Here is a 5,885-nt window from a genome sequence, read left to right on the forward strand (position 1 = left end):
CTGTGAGGAGGCACAATATTGTGGGGAACAATGATATCATTGAAGAGGCATGTTTCCGGCTAATTTTCAGCTGATGTCACTGCTAGTGAGGCCGGGTTAGTTTATTGCTTTGCGCATTCGCGTGCGCATGACAGTTCTTGTTCTGGCAAAAGAATCTGAGGAACTGCATGTGCGCGTCTGTGGCTGCATCAGCTGTTCAATAGCAATGTTGATGCGCTATACTAGCGCTCATCTAGTCTGGCAGCAAGATTTTAAAAGGAAAAGAAAGAAATAGAAATATTTGAACAATAAAGAAGAAGAATTGGCCTGTTAAACACACCATAGACAGGTAGAATCTTTCTGAAATATAATCACAGAACTGCCAAGGAGACCAACATATTGATGAGGGGTGAATTGTTGGTAGTACCTGTGGCATTGGGAGAGCGCATATTATTGTTAGCTCATGATGGACATTGTGATATGAGTGGGACTAAGCGTAGGGTGAGAGAAGAATACTGGTGGCCAGGGTTGATTAACGATGTGGAGAGAATGGTAAGGGATTGTTTGGCGTGTACATGGAACGATAAGTCTCAGAGAACAGTGGAGTATCCGCCTGTGGTGGTGGAAAAAATGGATGCTCCATGGAAGAAAACAGGATTGGACATTTTAGGGCTGTTCAATGTCTTAGGTTCCCATCCTAAATAAGCCATACTCGAGGCTGCCTGAGGTAAAGTTCATGGATCAGGTGACAACCCTGGATGTGATAACATTTTTGGAAGAGTTATGGGAATGAGAAGGTATACTGGAGTGTGTAGTGACTGCTAATGGGGTGCAGGTGGTATCTCAAGCCATGAAGGATTGTTTTAGGGTGAGTGGGATAGAGCCCATAAGATTGTCAGTTTAGTGTCGAAGAGGTGTGGACTGGTGTGCGATCCCAGTAAAAGCCATGTATAAAGCTGAGGGGTGTGTCAAGAAATATCGTAGAGTGTGGGGAAAATGGCTGGGGGATGTGGAGGGTCCTGATTAATCGGACTCAAGTTTTGACTAGGTAATTTTATGAGGATCGTGATTGGGGGGTATAGTGATGGTGTGAATGAACTTATATTTGTGATTTCCGTGCATTGGCTGATTTGTTTCTATGTTTTTAAAATCAATAAAATTTGCTTATCAAAAAAAAAGATCGTCAGTTTATTATCCCCGGAATGATGGTCTTGTCGAAAGGTGGAATAGGACTCTTTAGGAAGCTATACAGTTGGCTTTGTGTCAGGGTGGTCATTGAAGGGATGCAGTAAGGAGGTTGGTGTGGGCAAATTCCACTACGCCAAATAGTGTCACTGGCAAAGTGCCTTTCGATATTATGAGGGGGAGAAAAGCTGAACAGTGTTGGAAAAAGGTGTGGAAAAGTAGGAAACTAATGGTGAGTCTCTTGGTGGATACCCTGAGGGTGTCATGGAGAGATGGGCAGTGAGGGATTCAGTGCGTGTAAGGAAGGGATGGAGAGAGTGTAAGGGCTTATCTCAATTTTCAAAGCCTCTCCAAATCAGGAAGGTAAATCGTTATACGTTGTTGCTGAGTGATGGTAATATGTGGAACACCAAGAAGGTGGTAAGGATGTCAAAATGTTTGCTGGGAGGAGAAAAGGGTAATATGGGAGGAGAAAAGGGTAATAAGGAATCTCATGATGATGGTGTGCTTGAGCTTGTGGATGCAGGTCAAGAAAAAGTTCACAGTAGATCTAGATGGTTTGATGACTTTGTAATAGAATGTTGGTAATGCGTGGGAATTTTAATTATTATATTATATAATTTGCATTTCTCTAAAAGGAAGTCATTGTAATTATGAGATGTTGATATTAGTGGTCTTTGTTTATTATTACTTTACGTGTACTGTGTTACATTATTTATTATTGATTAGCATTGTGATGCATATCTGTGCTGAAGGGAATTCTTCGGAGTGTTTATGGAAGGAAGATATGTTGTATTGTCTCATGTGATATTGCAGACTTCAGGATTCTAGAAGGGTGATTTCTGGGGGAGAACGCAGAGAGACAGAGCCGTTACGAAGCTGGCTGGCAACTCTCTCCTGGTGCTGCTATACATAAAGAATAAATGTACATATGTTCTCACCATCGGGCATGCCGAGGGTTCATCATTTCACATGGGCCCGGGGGATGGAGTCCCCAGGGACGAAATTGGCCTGGGAAAGAGGGCCACACAACCCACACTCCCCTCAAAAGAATGCCAGGCCCCAGGGGATGGAATCCACAGGGCCAAAATCAGCCCAGGGAGGGGGGGTCTACAAACGCTCCCCTCCCCGTTATTTAAAAGAGTGGTCCTGGGGTATGTGATCCCCAGGGTCTAACAAGGCTTGGGGAGGGGCACCACGTAGCTCCCCTCCTCTTTATTTAACCGCTTAACTGCTATGGAACGTCAAGCTCCAGTGCTGGACGTTCCATTGCGCAGGTGCAGTTCGAACGTTCAACGGCCGACGGCAGCACTACGGAGGTAGTGGTGCCGTCAGCCGGCGAATGTGCGCAGCACTTAAGGGGTTAAATAAGTGGTTCCGGGGGGATGGCGCCCCAGGGCCCAATAACGGCTTGGGGAGGGGAGCTGTATGGGCCCCTCCCCTTAAAAAAATAAACTGCCCTAGGGTATGGGGTAATCAGGATCTAAAGAGTATCAGAAGGTGGCCCCTCAGCCCCCTCCAATTTCATTAAAAAACAAACAACGCTGGAGGATGGGGTATCCAGGACCAGGACCTATGGCCACCTGCTCCCCTGCGCACGGCCGCCATGGAGGTTGCATTTACGTATGGTATTTGAGTATTACTTTACGTTTAAAAACCCTTAGAATTCCCTGAAAAAAAACAAAGGTTAAAGTAAAGGTATAGTTATATGTGATCAAAAAATTAGTTTTCGTTTAAAAAAAAAACGTAGAAATTCACTGAAAAAAACTATGATTAAAGTAACTTTATAATTAGGTAAATTTATTAATGACAACATTAATGTTTTGAATAAAAAGAACATAGACTTTACTGGTTATACTTAGCTGCACTAACTATAACTTGCACCCTGCCATGCCCTGCTTAAGATCTCGCATATGACATCGCTCATGACATGTTCTATGACATCATCTATGACATCACTGATGACATCATTCAATGAGTGTCCTAGTTTGTTTTATAATTTACATCGTGGCTGGTAAGTACCATATTACTTGTCTACCTAATTATGTGCAGCCTGGGTCCAGCTAATGGGCTTGAGTGTTTAAAAAACACACGTGCTCCTAATGCACCATAGGTGTGCATAGGTATTGTACACATTATAAATCTTTGTATTCAAGAATAACTTTGTGTGCAGGTGACAGGTGACTTGTTTTCAAAATATTCCACACAAGTATTTTGGTTCTGCAGAAAAAGTCCTTAACAGGTGTCAGATTAAACGTTCTAACTTTTGTAAGCAGCCTTGAGTTACTAGACAGAATTCTGCCAACATGACAATTTCTACATAACATAGAAGACTGTGCGCACTAGGTACTATATGCATGTGCTTGTTTTGCTTCAGAAGATGGGCTATCGGTAAAGTTTTCACCACAGTATGAAGGCTGCGTGTAGTATGATGTTTAGCACTTTCAGATCTTGCTTATTTTTAGCAACTAGTGTTTTTTTTTTACATCCGTTGTATAGTGTTTGCTCTGTTCTTAGTAGATACCTTTTAGTATAGTGTTTGCAACCAGTGTGGTATAAGGGAAACTCTCTCCACAGAGTAAGCACTGTTTACTGTACCCAGTTCTCTACTGATATCAAATTCATTTCTCAATGTAGGTTGGGTGAGTTTCAGGGGTTTGACACAGATAAAAGCTGTCCATAGTAGGTCATTTGTTTTATAACTGACATCAATTATTTTTTAGGAACTTGGCTTTCTGTGAACAGTTGTATACAGATTGAACACCATACTTAATGAGAGTTTCCTATATATTTGTGGTTGATTGCTAATGTATAATATGCTAGCAGTCAAGTGTATGGTATAGGGTCAATGTTGCACATAATTCATGCTTTCTACACCTTGTTGTATCTGTGATGGCAATAATGATGGCTAATATTCTCCTGAGATACTTTGTACTTAATTTCAGGCCTCTAATGCCATAGTAATTTATAGAGCAATATGCAGGAAAACTAAGGCTGAATGATGTCATCAATGAGGTCATCAGTGATGTCATCTATGACATAATTTGAGATGGCATCAGTGATGTCATAAATGATGTCATCAAACATGTCATGAGTGGTGTCATATATGAGGTCATAAACACTTCATGGTGGAGCCGCAAGATATAGTTAGTGCTGCTACCTATAACTGGTAAGTTTCTATGTTTTTTTTAGTTCAAAACCATAATGTTATCATTGATAAATTCACCTATCTATAACGTTACTTTAACCTGTGTTTTGTTTCTAAGGCTTTAGAGTAAGTATGCTTACCAGTAGATGGTTTATCCCAGTAACGCGTTTTGCTTGCCAAGCAAGCTTGTTCACACACTGTATTGTGGGAAAGAACTGCAAAACATACTTAACAATAGAAAGTAAGAAAGGACATATATGGGCTGCAACCTACATCCAAAATGGCAGGTAAACTTGAGGTAAGTAGTCAAATATTACAGTCATATTTCGTACCCCCTCAGTGCCTGCTGTAATTGTAAGTGATGCACATTGAAATCCTCAATAAAGTAAACACATACATGATGTATTCTTATGTCAATTAATACATTCAACCACATTTTATTTTGGGATCTTAAACCACTGATGGTACTCTACTAATGTGTGAATATGTTTCTCGTGTTGCGTTCCATCAAGTACCAGAGTATGTATATATTAGGCGTGGTGCCTGTGGTGGTGGAAGCTTAATGGTATATAACATTGGTGGAGGAACCCCAAGCCCCCACACTCTGCAGGGGGCCATCAATACTGACTTCGAATCAAGTCCACACAAACCAAATAGAGAGTGCCTCAAGTGAATGCTCACACAACCAAAAACATGATTCGGGCGGCAAGTGCTGTATGAACTGCTACCCAGGGCTACAGGGCAGTCTACGTTAGTGTGTTTGGCAAATGTCTGGTACATAAACACACTATTACAAGAGAGAGAAACAATACATATCAGGCTAGTGCCCTACTATATCCTTGTAAAAGGCATATGCACTCAAATTGGCAAGTTCCAGGGATTACATGATGCAAGACAGTGAAACAGAAGTCTGGTACTGCAGAAATCCCATCCATAAACCAGTATTTCAGAATCCCACAAAAAGCAAAAAAAACATGAAAAAATGAAGCGTCAAAATTCTACCAAAACTACTTCACGGCCCAATGGACTGAGAAAAAAAGTTAAATGTAATGATAAAAGAAGGGATCTCTTATCTGCAGGGTGCTGCCGTCCACTGTAGTGATGTTGAAGAAAAGGTTAGGGGAGTGTCGCTGGAGATGGTCCTCTAAGGCGGCCTCTCCCTTTTCTCCTGTAATTAAAAAGAAAACCATGAGTAACTTTCATAGTAGGGGTTAAGATGAATCAAAATACACCAAATTCACGCATATAGACAAGATGAAAGTCTCTAAAATCTATAAAGGTACTAACGACCGACAAGTCTCATAAGTCAAAACAAATTTAAGCAAAAAAGAAGCTTCCATCTATGCTATTCTTGAAGGTGAATGCTCATTTCTTTATCCTGGTTACCCCCTCCGTGCTCTTGGTTTATAGGTTAATGATATGCCAGGATTCTCTCTTACGCAGATGGAGTACTCTTTTCCCTCCTCTATGGTTCTGTGGGATTTGTTCTACCGCAAAGTAAGTGAGAAGCGAGTTGTAAGGGAGTAGCTAATCTGCAAAATACCTTGCCATCGGGTAGTGGGGGTCTTTGTTG

Source organism: Lissotriton vulgaris, unplaced genomic scaffold (genome assembly GCF_964263255.1).
Source record: "Lissotriton vulgaris unplaced genomic scaffold, aLisVul1.2 SCAFFOLD_411, whole genome shotgun sequence".
Classification (NCBI taxonomy): Eukaryota; Metazoa; Chordata; class Amphibia; order Caudata; family Salamandridae; genus Lissotriton; species Lissotriton vulgaris.